We start from the raw sequence: 20,457 nt of genomic DNA, 5'->3' as shown, positions 1-20,457 counted from the left end.
GAAAAAGGAGAAACCATAGGGTGCAGTGGTGACTGTAGTTTAAACAAATAATGTTTTACCTGACTTAAATGTAGTGTGATAGAAGCGCCTAAAGGTGGATTCCTGCTGCTCAAAGAGAACTAAATGGTGGTTAAGAAGAAAAAATGGGGTTTATTTAGCAGCGCTAAAAAAAAGCTAGGAAATGATTATACCAATCTAATTTATGTTTTATACAATCTTTTTTATTTAAAAATTCCTATAACACATAAAAACAACAGCAAATACTATTCCTAATTAATAAAGGGACGTCTCCCTTATGCAACACTTATAAAAACAGACTATATGTGATGGAATCAATATATGGTTCTAGTCTGTTTTTATAAGTGTTGCATAAGGGAGACGTCCCTTTATTAATTAGGAATAGTATTTGCTGTTGTTTTTATGTGTTATAGGAATTTTTAAATAAAAAAGATTGTATAAAACATAAATTAGATTGGTATCATCATTTCCTAGCTTTTTTTTAGCACTGCTAAATAAACCCCATTTTTTCTTCTTACCTGACTTAATTGCCAGGGCGGGCCGTGGACTGGATACACCGCAAGAGAAAGTAATTTATCAGGTAAGCATAAATTCTGTTTTCTCTTGCAAGCTGTATCCAGTCCATGGATTCATCCTTTACTTGTGGGATACCAATACCAAAGCTTTAGGACACGGATGAAGGGAGGGAACAAGACAGGTACCTTAAACGGAAGGCACCACTGCTTGCAAAACCTTTCTCCCAAAAATAGCCTCCGAAGAAGCAAAAGTATTGAATTTCTAAAATTTGGCAAAAGTATGCAGTGAAGACCAAGTCGCTGCCTTACAAATCTGTTCAACAGAAGCCTCATTTTTGAAAGCCCGTGTGGAAGCCACTGCTCTGGTAGAATGAGCAGTAATTCTTTCAGGAGACTGCTGGCCAGTAGTCTCATAGGCCAAACGGATGATGCTTTTCAGCCAAAAGGAAAGAGAGGTAGCAGTCGCTTTCTGACCTCTCCTCTTACCAGAATAGATAACAAACAAGGAAGATGTTTGTCTGAAATCCTTAGTTGCTTGTAAATAGAACTTTAAAGCACGAACTACATCAAGATTGTGCAATAGACGTTCCTTCTTTGAAGATGGATTAGGACAAAGAGAAGGAACAACTATTTCCTGGTTAATATTCTTGTTAGAAACAACTTTAGGAAGAAAACCAGGCTTGTTACGCAAAACTACCTTATCTGCGTGGAACACCAGGTAAGGTGAATCACACTGTAAGGCAGATATTTCTGAAACTCTTCGAGCAGAAGAGATAGCTATCAAAAACAAAACTTTCCAAGATAACAACTTAATGTCTATGGAATGTAAAGGTTCAAACGGAACCCCTTGAAGAACTTTAAGAACTAGATTCAAACTCCATGGCTGAGCCACAGGTTTATAGACAGGCTTGATTCTGACTAAAGCCTGAGCAAACGCTTGAACGTCTGGTACCTCTGCCAGACGCTTGTGTAACAGGATAGACAAAGCAGATATTTGTCCTTTTAAGGAACTAGCTGACAATCCTTTCTCCAGTCCTTCTTGGAGAAAGGACAGTATCCTGGGAATCCTAATCTTACTCCATGAGTAACCCTTGGATTCACACCAACAAAGATATTTCCGCCATATCTTATGGTAGATTTTCCTGGTGACAGGCTTTCTAGCCTGAATCAGAGTATCTATAACTGACTCAGAGAACCCACGCTTTGATAGAATTAAGCGTTCAATCTCCAAGCAGTCAGACGTAGAGAAACTAAATTTGGATGCTTGAACGAACCCTGTATTAGAAGATCCTGCCTCATTGGCAGTGTCCATGGTGGAATTGCACGAGTATTACAGCGCTAAAATCTAAAAAGGATACCTAAGCTACTCTCCAACTATCTCCCCAAGATAGAAAAATAGAATGAACAATATGGTAGAATGAGAGGGCGCTAAAAGCTAAGGTATACTTAACACACCTAATCGGATCAGAATTCTAAATGCAGTAAAATTAAGCGAAGGTAAAAAAGAAACCCAAAGACAGTATCAATGATAAAAATTATTTACTGGTGGGAACGTTTCCCTAATTGAAGGTGCAATACATATACATATAAAATCATAAAGACAATTAACAATTACATGGAGGTATTAGACAAGATATATTTAACTTTTAGTATACGGAATACCACCCTGAAAAGATAATAAAGCGCTTAAAAATAAAAAATAAAAATTAAAAATTCGCTTAAAAAGCTTAAAAAGCAATATATATTCCAGAGCATAAAAAACCATCTATATCTGGTTCAGTCCATAATGGATCTCCAACAGATAGAATCCCTTATGATTAATAGGGTATATTGTATGTGAGACTTTGCTCCGTGATTATAACAGGATAGTTGATATTTGAGTAACAGCAAAATGTTCTTATTTTGATACTATGTATCCTTATATCACCTGTGATCTTCGGTATATGTGTAACTATGACTCACGAATAGTTGCAGCAGCTGTAACCAAATGCTGCTGATGTCCGTCCGAAGTTCTGCGGTACTGTGTAGTAACACGCTCCTTGCGTCTGGGTAGCCTTCTGGACTGCAGCTCTTAGCCTCCGATATAGGACTCACCACTCTCTGCGTGGAAAAGTTACCGGCTGAAACACGCTGCTCCTTGCGTGTGAGTGACCTGCCGGACTGTAGCTTTCGGCCTCCGATACTCACAGCTCCCTGCTTGTGAATGGTTGACTGGATCCTCGTTGGTAGCCTCACAATCAGAGGACACACTGGGTTCTGCGTGTGTATGACCGGCTTATTTGACTCAGGCAAAACAGATGATTGAATGGACACCCGCTCTTAGCGTGATATACGCGCGGGCAAATACTAGGTACCTGTTAGTGGGGGCTGCAGGGTCCAACTCCAGTGAGTAACTCTGCCACTTGTAACATGGAGCTACTTTGAAGCAGTGAGGCTAATAAGTCGAATAAGCCGGTCATACACACGCAGAACCCAGTGTGTCCTCTGATTGTGAGGCTACCAACGAGGATCCAGTCAACCATTCACAAGCAGGGAGCTGTGAGTATCGGAGGCCGAAAGCTACAGTCCGGCAGGTCACTCACACGCAAGGAGCGGCGTGTTTCAGCCAGTCACTTTTCCACGCAGAGAGTGGTGAGTCCTATATCGGAGGCTAAGAGCTGCAGTCCAGAAGGCTACCCACACGCAAGGAGTGTGTTACTACACAGTACCGCAGAACTTCGGACGGACATCAGCAGCATTTGGTTACAGCTGCTGCAACTATTCGTGAGTCATAGTTACACATATACCGAAGATCACAGGTGATATAAGGATACATAGTATCCAAATAAGAACATTTTGCTGTTACTCAAATATCAACTATCCTGTTATAATCACGGAGCAAAGTCTCACATACAATATACCCTATTAATCATAAGGGATTCTATCTGTTGGAGATCCATTATGGACTGAACCAGATATAGATGGTTTTTTATGCTCTGGAATATATATTGCTTTTTAAGCTTTTTAAGCGAATTTTTAATTTTTATTTTTTATTTTTAAGCGCTTTATTATCTTTTCAGGGTGGTATTCTGTATACTAAAAGTTAAATATATCTTGTCTAATACCTCTATGTAATTGTTAATTGTCTTTATGATTTTATATGTATATGTATTGCACCTTCAATTAGGGAAACGTTCCCACCAGTAAATAATTTTTATCATTGATACTGTCTTTGGGATTTCTTTTTTACCTTCGCTTAGTTTTACTGCATTTAGAATTCTGATCCGATTAGGTGTGTTAAGTATACCTTAGCTTTTAGCGCCCTCTCATTCTACCATAGTGTCCATGGTGGGACAGATGACATGTCCACTAGGTCTGCATACCAAGTCCTGCGTGGCCACGCAGGCGCTATCAGAATCACCAAAGCCTTCTCCTGTTTGATTCTGGCAACCAGGCGCGGGAGGAGAGGAAACGGTGGAAAAACATAAGCCAGATTGAAGGACCAAGGCGCTGCTAGAGCATCTATCAATACCGCCTTGGGATCCCGGGACCTGGACCCGTAGAGAGGAAGTTTGGTGTTCTGACGGGACGCCATCAGATCCAACTCTGGGGTGCCCCATAGCTGAGTCAGCTGGGCAAATACCTCCGGGTGGAGTTCCCACTCCCCCGGGTGAAAAGTCTGACGACTTAGAAAATCCGCCTCCCAGTTGTCTACTCCTGGGATGTGAATTGCTGAGAGATGGCAGGAGTGATCCTCCGCCCACCTGATTATTTTGGTTACTTCCATCATCGCTAGGGAACTCTTTGTTCCCCCCTGATGATTGACGTAAGCTACAGTCGTGATGTTGTCCGACTGAAATCTGATGAATTTGGCCGCCGCTAGTTGAGGCCATACCTGAAGAGCGTTGAATATCACCCTCAGTTCCAGAATGTTTATCGGGAGAAGAGTTTCTTCCCGAGACCATAAGCCCTGAGCTTTCAGGGAGTCCCAGACCTCACCCCAGCCTAACAGACTGGCGTCGGTCGTTACGATGATCGACTCTGGCCTGTGAAAACATATTCCTTGAGACAGGTGATCCTGAGACAACCACCAGAGAAGAGAATCTCTGGTCTCCTGGTCCAACTGAATTTGAGGAGACAAATCTGCATAATCCCCATTCCACTGTTTGAGCATGCATAGTTGCAGTGGTCTGAGGTGTATCCGAGCAAAAGGGACTATGTCCATTGCCGCAACCATTAGTCCGATTGTCTCCATGCACTGAGCCACAGATGGCCGAGGAATGGAATAAAGAGCTCGGCAAGTAGTTAAGAGTTTTTGCTTTCTGACCTCCGTCAGAAATATTTTCATTTCTACTGAGTCTATCAGGGTTCCTAGGAATGGAACTCTTGTGAGGGGGGAGAGAGAACTCTTTTGGATGTTCACCTTCCACCCGTGAGACCTCAGAAAGGCCAATACAATCTCCGTGTGAGACTTGGTTCTTTGGAAAGTTGACGCCTGAATTAAGATGTCGTCTAGGTAAGGCACCACTGCTATGCCCCGCGGTCTTAGAACCGCCAGGAGGGACCCTAGCACCTTTGTGAAAATTCTGGGAGCAGTGGCCAACCCGAAAGGAAGAGCCACAAACTGAAAATTCTTGTCCAGAAAGGCGAACCTGAGAAACTGGTGATGATCTTTGTGGATAGGAATGTGCAGATACGCATCCTTTAGATCCACGGTAGTCATATATTGACCCTCCTGGATCATAGGTAAGATTGTCCGAATGGTCTCCATCTTGAATGATGGGACTCTGAGGAATTTGTTTAGAATTTTGAGATCCAGGATTGGTCTGAAAGTTCCTTCTTTTTTTGGGAACCACAAACAGGTTTGAGTAAAACCCCAGGCCTTGTTCTGCAATTGGAACTGGGTGGATCACTCCCATTGTATGTAGATCTTCTACACAGCATAAAAACACCTCTTTCTTTGTCTGATCTGTAGACAGACGAGAAATGTGGAACCTTCCCCTTGGAGGAGAGTCCTTGAATTCTAGAAGGTATCCCTGGGATACAATCTCTAATGCCCAAGGATCGTGTACATCTCTTGCCCAGGCCTGAGCGAAGAGAGAGAGTCTTCCCCCTACTAGATCCGGTCCCAGATCGGGGGCTACCCCTTCATGCTGTCTTGGTGGCAGCTGCAGGCTTTTTGGCCTGTTTACCCTTATTCCAGCCCTGGTAAGGTTTCCAGTTTGCCTTGGGCTGTGAAGCGTTACCCTCTTGCTTTGCACCCGGAGAGGATGAAGCAGGGCCGTTCCTGAAATTGCGAAAGGAACGAAAATTAGCTTCATTCTTTGTCTTAAAGGGCTTGTCCTGAGGGAGAGCATGGCCTTTTCCCCCGGTGATATCTGAAATAATCTCTTTCAATTCAGGCCCGAAGAGGGTCTTTCCTTTGAAAGGAATGTTCAAAAGCTTGGATTTAGATGACACATCGGCCGACCAGGACTTTAGCCATAGCGCCCTGCGAGCCAACATGGCGAAACCTGAATTTTTCGCCGTTAACTTAGCTATTTGAAAAGCGGCGTCAGTGATAAAAGAATTAGCTAGCTTTAGAGCCTTAATTCTATCCATAATTTCCTCATATGAGGTCTCCGTCTGGAGCGAGTCTTCCAGCGCCTCAAACCAGAAAGCAGCTGCAGTAGTTACAGGGATAATGCAGGCAATAGGTTGGAGAAGAAAACCTTGTTGAGTAAAAATTTTCTTAAGTAAACCCTCTAACTTCTTATCCATAGTGTCTTTAAAAGCATAACTGTCTTCAATTGGTATGTGTCATGAGATGCAGGACATATGCAGGACACAGCAATGATGGTACAACTCTATTTTATTACAGAGCATAGCAATACACATCCAGACAGGTTGATTGTACTAAACTAACTGCGACACAGACACCGGACCTAAGCCCCGCCCACATGCTAGTGACATCACATCCTGCTATCATCACATCTTCCCCTTTTTCAAAGACAAAGCATACATTCGCATATATTAAATAACAAGGTACACCAACAGGGTATACAACAACATTTTGTTTTAGAACATTATAAAAACAGATAGATTAGAAAACATGAACAAATAAATTACATCCTGACTTGGACATCGGGGTAGACTACCCTAGTCCACAGTGACCATGGGATTATTCTGCCCATACTTCCGGTCACTGTTCTAGCTAAAGTCAGTCCCTGTATCGGGCCGGAAGCCTCACCACTCTTCCGCTTGATGTAACTTTGCATGAACTGTCCTCTGATACAGAAGATGGTGAACAAGAGTCTGCTGGAGGCAAAGATATATCCCCGCTATGATCTTGCTGAGGGGAAGGCACCTCTCTTAGAACAGGGGATCCCACCGGCGGTGGTACTGAGGTATCCGGTTCCAGACTCTCAGGTACAGGCTGAAGATGTCTTCGGTTACGGCGTGTAACCGTCCCTCCCTCTGTAAGGACTGTATAAGACCTTGGTTCTGGAGAGCGGCCCACTACCGTAGCAGGCGTCTTCCATTTCTTCTCATCATCCAGTTTAATTCTGACACTTTGGCCCGCTTTCAGTTCCTGTAAAGGCCTGACAGAATGTCTCCTGTCGTAGAAGAAACGATAACCCTTTTTGGCCTCTTCATCCCTCCTAAGGACTTCGTCCCGAGGAACAGGGCCAGGCGGCTTGAAGACACCCACTGAGGGTAAAGTGGTGCGAATCTGGCGTCCTAGCATCAGCTGTGCCGGGCTAAACCCGGTGGCTTGAATGGGCGTCGCCCTGTATGACAAGAGGGCTAGGTACGGTTCAGATTGCTTTAGGATGAATTTTGTTGTTTGAACTGCCCTTTCAGCCATTCCGTTGGCCTGCGGATAATGTGGACTTGACGTGGAATGTACAAAATCATATTCCCTGCTGAAAGCACTGAACTCTGTAGAAGCGAACTGCATGCCATTATCACTCACCAGCTCCATTGGAATGCCCCAGCGGGCGAACAAGCTCTTCAGGCGAATGATAACGGCCTGACTTGTGATATCATTCAGGGGTGCTATTTCCAAATACCTGGAATAGTAGTCGATAACAACAAGAAACTTTTTCCCGTGCAGTTCGCACAAATCAGCAGCTATTTTCTGCCACGGCCCCGCAGGCAGCGGAGTAGACATTAAGGGCTCCCTTCTCTGAGTAGGCCGGCGTTCCCGGCAAAAGGCACATTTAGACACGTGATTTGCAATGTCGGAGCTGATCCCAGGCCACCACACAGCTGTAGCTGCTCTTTCTCTGCACTTTGTAATGCCTAAGTGGCCATCGTGAATCCTGTTTAACATCTCCTTCCTCATGCTGACAGGAATTACAATACGGTCTTGGAACAGTACCAACCCCTCCAGCTCCGTGAGCTGTGACCTCTCTGGCTGGTAAGCATTTAAAGACATCCAGGCTGCCCGGCTCTCGGGCCAGCCATCTCTTATGTACCTTATAACTTCTTGCAGATCTGTGTCCAAATATGTCTCTTTCTTTATCTCTTCCAGTTTCCTTGAAGAAATGGACTTAGAGGCCAGAACTGAATCAACATACACTTTTACATCCGACTCTGTGGAGGATTCTTCAGCAGCAGCCAGCGGGAGCCTGGACAGTGTATCTGCCACAACCAGCTGCTTCCCCGGCACATGCACTGCCTGAACATTGAACCTGAGTAGTCTCATTAAAAGTCTCTGGCATCTCAAGGGTGTTTTGTCGATGTCATAAGAATTGATAAGAGGGACTAGCGGTTTGTGGTCAGTTTCCAGACTAAATTTCTCCAAACCCACTAGATAACGCTGAAAGCGCTCACAGGCCCAAACTGCAGCCAGGCACTCTTTCTCAATTTGAGCGTATTTCGACTCCGCAGCCGTCAGTGTGCGGGAACAGTAGGCGATGGGCTGTAGTTTGTTGTCATTCAGCTGCAGGAGTGCAGCCCCCAACCCATAACTGCTTGCATCAGCACTAACCACAGTCTTTTTTGAAGGGTCGTAGAACCCCAGCACTGGGGCAGACCCCAGTAGGGACTTAGCATGCAGGAACGCTTTTTCTTGTGAGGGTCCCCAGACCCAGGCAACATCTTTCTTAAGCAACTCCGTGATAGGGTGCAAAACTGTAGATAAATCTGGAAGAAACTTGCCAACGTAATTTACTAGGCCCAATATCTGTCTCAGCTCATGTACATCAGAAGGGCTTTTCATCTGTTCGATAGCCCGAATTTTCTCGGGGTCCGGCTTGATGCCATCCCCGTTGATGATATGCCCAAAGTAGCATAATTCAGTTTTCCTAAAATGACATTTTTCTTTATTCAGCTTCAGCCCAGACTCTTTGATAGCCTGCAGCACACAACTCAAACGCTGATCATGCTCCTCCACTGTAGACCCATACACTAGAATGTCGTCCATGACGACTGCTGTGCCCACGTGGCCACTCAGGAGAGAACTCATTTCCCTCTGAAAGATCTCAGGAGCGGAGGATATCCCAAAGGGAAGTCTGCAGAAACAGAACCGACCTACCGGAGTGATAAAGGTAGTCAGTTTGCGGCACTTTGGATCCAGGGGGATCTGCCAAAAGCCGCTAGAAGCGTCTAATGTGGAAAAGAACTTCGCCCCAGCCAACTTCGGGGCTATATCTTCCAGTGTCGGCAGCACAAATCTCTCCCTCTTCACTGCCTCATTCAACCTTTTCAGGTCCACACAGATGCGCACCTTTCCGTTTTTCTTTGCAACTGGAACAATGGGGGCACACCAATCAGTTGCTTCAACAACCTCTTCAATAACCCCCATAGACTTCATGCGCATGAGCTCTTTCTCCACTTGAGGCATGAGCGGGAACGGAATTCTACGAGGAGTAGAAATACTGTACGGGACTGCGTCACTTTTAAGTGCTATACGGACAGGTTTGCAGCTCAGTAGGCCCAACTCGCCAAACATATCTTCAGAGATCTCATTCACTCTGGCCACGAGGCCCAAGTCACAGGCTGCTTTTCTGCTCAATAAACTGTTAACACACTGACCTCGGATCACATGCACCCACATGGTGAACTTCCTTTGTTTGTACTCACAGCTGGCAAGAAATTTCCCCACACAATCAATGCGGCCACCAGGACTATGAACATTTGTAGTAACCTTCGCCAGCTGGGGCTGTCGAGGCAGTCTCATAAATTCAGCAAAAGACATTACAGTGATATCAGCTCCTGTGTCAATCTTAAAATCAACATTGGCTCCCATTACAGTAAAGGTAACTTTCCAATCTTCCTCTGAGCTTGTCCGTTCCACAACAGACCCCACAAAAGACACTTCCTGACCCTCCTGGTCACTGTCCACCTGCATCTCCTTAATGTATTCAGTTTTACACACCACTTCAAAATGGCCTATTCTGTTACATTTTCTGCATCTTTTATCTCTGGCCGGGCATATAGCACTCTGATCATGAGCCCGGTAGCACCGTGTGCATCGGCCATGTTGCGCCCATCCACTTCTAGGCCTTTCCAGTACTTTAGATCTACCGCTCACACTGTGCCTTTCACTAGTAATTTTCCTAGACTGTTGCACTTCATCCACAATACTCTCAGACCTCAGATCAGCACTTTGCTTTTTCACCAGTTCACTCTGGCGGGCCATCCTAATAGCCCCGTCTAATGTTAAATCAGGCTCTAACTGCAGCTTCAGGGAGACTTCAGCATCTGCAATTCCAATAACTATTCTGTCTCTGATTTGCTCTTCTTTAGCAACACCAAACTCACAGAATTCAGCTAATTCATACAGGCTGCGCACAAATGACTCCACAGATTCTCCCACACGCTGATTACGTTTGTGAAAACAAGCTCTCTCATGAATCACATTTCTTTTGGGCACAAAGTGGGCACTGAGTTTATCCATAACTATATCAAAGTTAACTTCTTCCCCTTCTTGGAAAGTAAAAGCATTGAACACTGGCTCTACATCTTTCCCCATAGAGTATAAAAGAGAATTAACTTGTACTTCACCACTCTCCTTGTTCAGTTTGGATGCAATCCTGAAGCGCTGAAACCGCTGACGCCATGTGGGCCAAGCTGCAGGCTGAGAAAAGTCAAAAGGCTCAGGTGGGGTAAACTTTGACATCGTCATCATCAGAAACAGAAGCGTAGTCCAGAACTTCTGACACCATGTCATGAGATGCAGGACATATGCAGGACACAGCAATGATGGTACAACTCTATTTTATTACAGAGCATAGCAATACACATCCAGACAGGTTGATTGTACTAAACTAACTGCGACACAGACACCGGACCTAAGCCCCGCCCACATGCTAGTGACATCACATCCTGCTATCATCACAGTATGGTTGTGCGTTTAGCAAGTGTAGAAATAGCCCCCTCCACCTTAGGGACTGTCTGCCACGAGTCCCGCACAGGGTCAGGTATGGGGAACATTTTCTTAAAAACAGGAGGGGGGACTTCCGGTGGGCGGGCCAAGGGAGAAGCAGCGGGCGAGAGAAGCTCCGCACAGAACAGCAAAGAAAACTTATTTAAAATCTCTTTTGAGCTGCTTTTTTTCTTGCTGCTGTAACCCCTGTGCCCACTAATAATTCCTAGGCAGAGCCTGCTGCCCGGAGTGGAGGAGAAGTGTTAGAGACTACCTCCATATTTATTGAAGGAGCCGTGCATCGCTCCACCACCGGAGTCGTCAGACTACAAGAAGCGCTGCAACGGCACACTACGGATCTACTGTACCAGAGGCAGTGGCAAGACCCGACTGACATCACTGGCTAGTGGTGTGGCTCAGAGGAAGACCGAACCTGCCGGGGGGCACTGGCTGAGAAGAAGGCGCCATTGCAAACTCACGGGGGCCGCAACTTACATCTCCTGCCATACCGCTGCAGAAACTACTACCCGATCTGTTCTGGGTATCCACCGACTGCTCAATTTTGAAGCGGATCTGCTGAGCACCGAGCACATCACCGGTTGCCCCGTCCGGGCTTCACTCACTGGAGAAGAGGCTGCACGGGAGAATCGACTGGCGCAAAAACGGGCGCCATCTTGAAAGCGGAGCTCCCATTCCTGGCACCTGGCACAAGTTCTGGAGAGCGGAGGGGGTAAAGTACTGCATGCACACATTGCCCAGTGAACCCCTGATAACACCAACAACACCTTTGCTCATTGGGGCACAAGATCACACCACGGCCCCAATAGTAGATCGGAGGGGTCGGGGTCAGCGGCTCTGCTACATTCCCTGCTGCAGTCCACATACATCATACCTCTAACAGTGGACATTTGGCTTAACACTGTGTGGGGGTGAAGAGACCCTGTTCAAAGAAATTATCAGTGCTGTTTGCGCAGCCCACCCCAGGGGACACTACAAAGGGCAGGAAGCTTGGAATCTGCAAAGCCTCACACTGATAGCACACGTGGGCATATTACAACTTGACTTTTAATAGTGCCACTTAACCGAATTGAACTGCCCTTCACACCTCTTATAGTTGAACTGTGAATCTGACACCTTAAGTCAGTACATAAGAGATCACTTGGCCCTTTACTTCTCTGAGGAGACATTTGAAAGACGCTGCGCTGACAGGCCGGTGCTGATATCCCTCTTCCCTGGAGGGGGGAGAGCTGTATAACTATTATTGTATTGAATGCCTGCACTAACCCATGTTTTTCTCCCCTGACAGGACACTGTTATTATCACTTTGAGTAACCCATATGCACTGTGTCACATACTGGTTAAAGGGGGGTTTAGCAGTCTATCATTAGAGCACCATCTGCATATGTGAACAGTCTTGTTATTTCCAGAGGTATATGGAGAGATACTTAACTAATACCCCCATGGCAAGCCACAGCAAAGCTAGTTCAGGCAGAAACAAATCTGGAGCTGAATCCTCCAACCAGGGAGCTAGTGCGGAAGCCTGCCCAGACAATATTCTGATTGACACCCATCCTATTGTTAAGCAGATATCTTTACTTTTTATGCCCAAAATTGATAACCTGCAGAGAGGTGTTGATACACTCACAGACGATGTCAAACAGTTTTCCGCCCGCGTAGCGGAAGCGGAGAGTAGAATCTCTGACTTAGAAGACTCTAATGTATCTAACTCTAATAAAATTGAAAATTTAGAAAGACAAGCTATGACCCTGCAATAAAAAGTAGATGACCTAGAAAATAGGTCGAGACGCAATAACGTGCACCTCTTAGGGCTCCCTGAAACAGTAAAACAGGCAGACATCATTCACTTTGTTGAAAACCCGCTCCCTTCACTGTTAAAAATTCCCGCACAGGATCTTGTGGGTGGGGTAGAGCGAGCTCATAGAGTGGGTCCAGAGAGAGCTGGCTTAGACAATATGCCCCAACCCCGGCCGATAATGATTAAGTTCCTGTATTTCTAGACCAAAACGGCGTTACTAAGAGCTTACAGAAAAATGGATAGCGTGATGTATGAAAATGCACGCTTGCTCCTATTTCAAGATTTCTCGGTGGATCTTATGAAACGCCGTAGGGAATTTTCACCAATTTGTTCAAAGCTTCATAGGGAGGGTAGACAAGCCTTCTTACTTTACCCAGCCAGGCTTAAAATTATGACCCCCAGAGGCCCAAAAATTTTTGACACGCCCACCGCAGCCCAGCACTTCCTAGAGGGTGGGGGGGCCTCCCCACGCAGTCCACGCCAGAACCACCCAAGAGGGGATGAGGGTTGAGGGCCATAGCTGGACAAGAGTCATTCCCCTTAAATAGGGCTTTACTTTAGGATTCAAGTTAAACATTCTGCCCTGATGGCTATAGATATAATTGAAAGTGGGTCTGCGGGTACACGTGGATACAGAGCTTTGGAGTTAAGTTTGAGTTTTGTGTGTTTGTATATTGTCATGGGTTACTTTCAAGGTTTAAGCTACTTAGAATGCATAAGTGGAAGATCTGGATTATTTATGTGTGAACATAGACAGACTGCAAACCTCTATAATCCACTTATTGTAAAAATATCCCAAGCACTGATTATGTTAGAGTGTACTGTATTGATGAGAGACTTATTACGCTCGCTTGGCTGTCGGAACGAAGTAAACTGTCCGTTAAATGTTTCACTGTCTTTTAACACACATGTCCATAGGTATCACTTACAGATCGTAATTTATTTGGACATAGCTCTACCTGTGAAATCTATGACAATTTGTTTGAAAGTTATTTTTTTTTTTCTTATGCTTTTCTACTCGCATATCAAAGAGGTTACAAAGTATGTCAAGATAACAAATCTTCTTTTTTTCATACCCTAGAATTACTTTTACTTCAGAATGTTGGTGGGGGCCTGGCGGTGGCTCACTGTGGTGGAGGGCTGAACCGGGAGTCTGTCTACTGCGGTAAGAGATTTATTTATTTTTTATTTTTTTTTTACTTCCCTTTCCCCTATCCTTTCCCCTTCATGTCTTTATTCTTGGAACACTATGCACACACCTATACACCAGATACCAAAACAGGCTTACAGGATCCAGTTAAAAACTAAGATTTAACCTCTACTCCTGGAATATTGGGGGTATCCACTCCCCAATAAAAAGAAAAACAATTCTCACACAACTGAGGAAAAAGAAAGCAGAGATCGCGTTTCTCCAAGAGACGCATCTCCTAGATTCAGAACATGAGAAGTTGAGATCTGATTGGGTGGGAAGAGTTGAATACGCCTCATATAGCTCTGCTAATAGAGGGGTAGCAATACTTCTAGGTAAGAGGTTGGAATATGAGGTCAGGGAGGTGCTTAAGGACCTGGAAGGTAGATACATAATAGTGCAAATCTGTGTGGCTGAGAAAACCTACACACTGTGCAACATTTACGCCCCAAACCTGAGAGATAGAGGTTTCTGGAACACCATTGTGGCAGTTATTTCCCCCTACCTGGGCACCCACATCATCATAGATTTTAACCTCACCCCTAATCCTCATTGTGATAGACTAAGAGGGACACATAGTGGGAAGGCTAAAAAGGCAGTTAGAACCTCAGAAAAATTTGAAAAGGATGTTTTTGCACTACTGGGAAGCTCCCTGGATGTGGTGGATATATGGAGGCAATTAAATCCTGATGGGAAAGATTATACTTGTGCGTCACGTGCCTCACCCTCTTTGTCCCGCATCGATATGTTCCTTTTCTCAAACTCTCTCATTACACACATCATTGACACCAAAATTGGGGAAGTGGCGGTCTCAGACCACGCGCCCATAGCGCTTTTTGTAGATAAAAACCCGTCGGTATGCAACAGACGGACCCTAAAATTCCCGAAATATTTATTGTATTCCCAGGAATTTCAGAGCTACCTGACTCACTGCTGGGATGACTACCGGATGAATAATGCTCAGCATATAGATTCACCGGAGCTATTCTGGGCGACAGCCAAGGCGGTCTTGTCGGGCAACATAGTTGCCTACTTGGCGCGCAGGAAAAAACAATGCACAGAGAAAATTAGGAGACTGAGGGAACGCTTAGCGGAGTCCTACTGCACCTACTGCGCAACACCCTCTAGCCCTAACTACCGCAATTACATTGACACAAAGAAGGAATATGATGCCTTACTGGCCAACCAAGCCTCACAGGCTCTTTTCCGAACTAGGGGTAAATATTATAGATTTGGGGATAAGTCGGGGAAGCTCATGGCAGCATTGGTAAATATAAATACCTCCGCTAAGCACGTTGCAGCCCTGAAAAGCCAGGGTAAGCTTGTGAGAGATGCTGAATCAATAGCAGAGTCATTCGCGCCTTATTACTCCACTCTATACACCAGTGATGGCTCCCTTGGAGCCGAGCTGAAAGATAAGTTTTGGGAAAATATCAATATCCCGCGGATCTCAGAAGCTCAACTGGAGAAACTGAATGCCCACATAGGGGAGGAGGAGATCCAGAGCACAATAATGTCCATGTCGCTGGGTAAAGCCCCAGGCCCATACTGGCTGCCGATAGAATTCTATCGGCTGCTAAAGGTGCAGGTCTCCGCGACGTTGGTTAACTTATATACTACCTATTTTGAGGGGGAGAGAGCCCCGGTGCTGGAATTCTCTGCAGCGTATATCACTCTAATTCCTAAGCCAGCGAAAGACAGCATATTACCAGAATCCTACCGGCCGATCTCCTTATTAAACTCAGACTACAAGATACTAACCAAACTGCTGGCAGAAAGTCTAAAATTTATACTGCCTGATATCATACATATGGATCAAACGGGATTCATGTATGCGAGATCGTCAGTGGTCAATGTTCGCAGGGTCCTGCAGGTCATTCAGCACTTTCGGACTGAAAGGGGTAGTGACTCGGTGAGAGATAGCGCGGAGGTCTTCCTGCTGTCGCTCGACGCAGAGAAGGCCTTTGATCGAGTGGAGTGGGATTACCTCTTCTACACCATGGCTGAGGCCCATTTCTCTGGCCCCTTTCTAACTTTTATAAAAATTTGTATCGAGCCCCCTTTGCTAATATACTAGTCAATGATATATTCTCAGCAAACATCTACTTACATAGAGGGACCCGACAGGGATGTCCCTTATCACCCCTCCTCTTCAATATCGCCCTTGAACCATTGGCTATCAAGCTAAGACAAGTTTTTCCTGGCATAGATTTGGCAGGACAACCACAGCACTTAGCGCTATACGCTGATGATATGCTCCTCTTTGTCCAAGATCCTCAAACGCATATACCGCGCATACTAGAGACCCTTACTGACTTTGGCCTGTTTTCAGGTTACAAGGTTAACATGCAGAAATCGGAGATCCTGTGGCTGCTCAGAAAGGCCGGCACTGACGAAGACTTCCCATTCTCGGTAGCTAAACATGATATCACGTATCTTGGCATCAAGATCTCCGCTAACCCCAATAAGTCGTATGTTAATAATCTGGCGCCCTTATGCGCAAAACTGCAGGCGCAAATGAATAGCTGGAGATCGCTACCTCTGTCGCTCTCGGGTAGGATCAATCTTCTCAAAATGGTGGTACTTCCCCGCCTTCTCTACCCGCTTCTCATGCTACCTCTACTCTTAAACAAATCGGATGTTAAATTCGGCGGCGACCCGCTTCATTTGGAAGGGGGGTAAGCCACGAATTTCGAGGGAGAAGTTGAGTATGGGTTTCCTTAATGGGGGACTGGCGACTGTATAATTGGGCGGCCTTAATACGCCTGGTGGTGGACTGGCAAGTGGGCACTCATCGCTTCTGTCGGCCCTCCCTGGAACAAGCGGTTCTGGGAGACGTCTCCTTAGCATATTTACCACATATCACAAATATGAGATCTGTGAAGGCCCTAGGCCTCAATATGCTGTTCAGCGAACCACTAAAGGCCTGGCACCAGACTCATAAGTTCCTGAAGAAATCGTGCCATGTCTCAAGCTACTTACCCATTCTCAAAAACCCAGACTTTCCAGCGGGTTTGGAAACCCAGCCCTTCTTAGTATGGGAGCAGAAGGGACTAAGATCACTTAAACAATTGCTAGACCCGCTCTCAAAGGAAGTTAAAAATTTTGGTACCTTACAGAGAGAGTTTGGACTACCAAGGGCTCACTTCTTTGCCTTCTTACAGGTACGCCATTACATTAGCACCCTGATTCGGAACGTGCCTGAATTCTGGGAGGGTTCCCCCTTTCGCATTACTCAAACGTTGTACAAAATGGGAAAGTTTTCCTTATCTGAAATCTATCAGACGCTTCTACAGCAGCGCGCACAGAACATACAGGATTCGGTACAAATGGGATGGGCTCGAGAGGGAATTAATGGCATTGTCTGGGAAGAGATACGAGGAGGCCTAGAAAGAACCAAATCAGCCACACTGTCCGCCATGTTCAGGGAATCCCAGATATGCTTTCTCCATAGGGCATACCTCACACCGAGAACACTAGCTAAATGCGTACCCACACGCTCTAATGAGTGCGTTAGGTGTGTGATGGAGGCCCCTACTCTCTTGCATTATATGTGGGAGTGTCCATCAGTTAGGCAATATTGGGGTAAAATACAATACTGGATTAACCAATCCCTGCAGATACGTATATGTGAAAAAATCCTTTAGGCGCCAATCAAAAGATGGCAGAGGGGAAATAAAATGTAAAATAATTGGTGTTTAAACCAATGTGGGGTTAGGGACAAAATCTCAATGTCTATGATAGTAATGCCAATGTGGACAATAGTTTAATATGTGGACAAATTAAATATACAATATACCATAAAAACAGGAAAACATAGAGATAAAATACAAAATAAAACTATAGAATATATATATGTATATATATATATATATCCCTATATATCATGGATCCATGATAAACAACAACTGTTATAAATACATATAAATTAAACGAAGAGATTAAAAACAATAAATCCTGCAAAGATATTAATTCTTGCAATGATATAAAAAACAATAAATATTGCAAAGATATAAAACAGTAAATCTATTTTACATTAGTATCGCACTGTGCATAGGATGTGAAACAAATTAAATTGATGAGGATGGCAAAGAAGTCCTTGTGGCTTCAATTAATCCTGTGGAGTATTTATTGTAAAGTGCTTGTATCATATGTGTGAATGTCACCATGTGATAGTGTCCGAATCCTACGTGTGAAGAATAAATAAAGTCCGAATATAATCCTGTGTTGATCAAAAGTACAAAAATAAAAATACAAAAAAAAAAAATAAAAAAAATAAATAAATTGGTTGGAAAAAATATTACAATTCAAAAATACGATGTCTCACAGTGAAAACGTTCAGTGATTTTCCAAAAACAAAAAATAAAAAGTGAGTGGTACAAAAAAGTGTAAAGACAAATTATGCTGTGAAAAAGTGTGAAATCCAAACAGCGTTGTGAAAAAATGTGGCTGAGTGACAGCAAATTAGTGCTGGCAAGGAAGAGTCCTAAAATCCTCAAATAGTGAACTTCCTAAAAGACGAATATCAACCTAAAAGGAAGACAAAAAACAACATAGTGCAATAACGTTTTTAGCATAAAAGGAAAAATGAAAATAGGCTCACCAATCGGTCAACGCGTTTCGGCCCTGGAGCAGGCCTTTATCAAGACTGATTGTAAGGAGGATATGGTAGCCTTTTAAAGCCCCTGGACCGGAAGTGTTACTTTATTTCGTTTCCGGTTTTTCATTATTTGGGGCAACATTGTGTATGTTAAAATTTTATAAATTAAGATATCATTTGATGTTAATTCTGCTCTCAGTTGTTGTGCAGATTGATTTGGTAATTAATACATATTAGCCTAGTATATGTCGGACTTCAAGTCCGAAAGTCGTTTACCCCCATGTTTTGTGACGTCACTTCCGGTATTTTTTACGGAACATCAATCGTTCCCGATTGCTATTTGGTCTTAATTGCTTGAAAATAGGTACTATCCAATGTTTGATTTGGATTTGTATTGTACCTATATATTCTTTAGGCTTGCAACTAGTTTGCCTAATAGACCGCACTAGTTCGAGTCCGATATTACTGGAATCTCATTGGTCGTGATGTCATAGTGGGCGTTCGATAGTCATTTGTTGTAAATATAGACTGGGATTACAGCGGTGATCGCTGAAATACAAAATACTACATAAGTCTTCTAATGTGTGCTATATTTTGGAGAGGGAGGTGGTCTTCTAGATGTATAGATGTATATCGTCTTTAGGCTTGTAACTAATTTGCTCTAAACTAATTTGCTTTAAAGACCGCACTCATTCGAGTCCGATATTTCTGGAATCTCATTGGTCGTGACGTCACAGTGGGCGTTACAATGGGCGTTCGATAATCATTTGTTGTAAATATAGACTAGGATCACAGCGGTGATTAAAATAAAAATAAAAATAAAAATAACAGATCAGTCTTATAATATACTTTGGAGAGGGAGGTGATCTTCTGGATGTATATACATCTGTTTATGATGTGCGCATGTATATTTATAATAGGCGATTCTATTCTTGGTTTACGAGTTGTCCATTAGTATAAATATTGAAGTAGTACAGATCTATTCTATAACCCTGAATATCTGTATTTTGGAAACTTGCCTTGGGTCTCTTATATGTATTGTTCGTTACTATGTAGTATTCATACTGTGCTATTCTGTTTGCATTATAGAACTTATTCTTCTTAGTTGTGAGGAGTTGGATCGGTACTTAGGTGATACATTCCTTATAGATTGTGGTAGGAGGGGAATATTAGATAGTTTAATACAGTATGTATATTCAGCTAGTAACTAATATATTTAGCGTTTTTATTCTTTTTATCCAAATTGGACATCTACCCATATCCTATTATATATATGGTTCTATCATCTTAGCTTAGTTGTTGTGTTCATTATGATACAACACTTCTCTTTCTGTTTGGATATGAAAACCTCAAAGGTGGAAGAATTTTTATTTATTTATTTTGATACATCACTTCTTATCTTTCTGTTTAGATATAAGATCCCCAAATTTGGGAGGGTTGAATATATAACTCCAGGGGTTTTATTATGTATATATATAATATATATATATCTCCAGGGGTGTGTACTATAACCTTTCATAAATCGACCAAGTGGAATAAATAGTATGGGGACTGATTCTTTAGTAAATGGAAGATAAAGGATATTGGGGGGTTATGCTGGTTGTATCAACTTTCTCCATTCTAAAATATATAGATAGCAAGCTATATTCTCCAAGAGTCTATATAAATATTGCTATGTGATATATGTATGATATACGAAATCAGTATGGTTCTGAAGTCTAAGGTTGGGGGTATTCGCATATAACTCAATACAAGAGTTGGTTCTTCTGTCATCTTAAATTTAATAAAAGGACAGTGTTGCTGACAGATAAAAAATGCATGAATAGTCACAGCACCTTTAAAAGTGAGACTAGTTTATGTTATTTAAGGGGCATTGTTTTATTAATAATGCCATCTTGAGGACTATTTGAACAACAGCCATTCTTCAGGCTGTGCAAGTGGGTATCAGAACAGACAGTCATATTTGAAATTATATAGATAGGTATT

Source organism: Bombina bombina, chromosome 6 (genome assembly GCF_027579735.1).
Source record: "Bombina bombina isolate aBomBom1 chromosome 6, aBomBom1.pri, whole genome shotgun sequence".
Taxonomy (NCBI): Eukaryota; Metazoa; Chordata; class Amphibia; order Anura; family Bombinatoridae; genus Bombina; species Bombina bombina.
The sequence above is the reverse complement of the archived record's forward strand: the minus strand, read 5'-3'. Positions refer to the sequence as shown.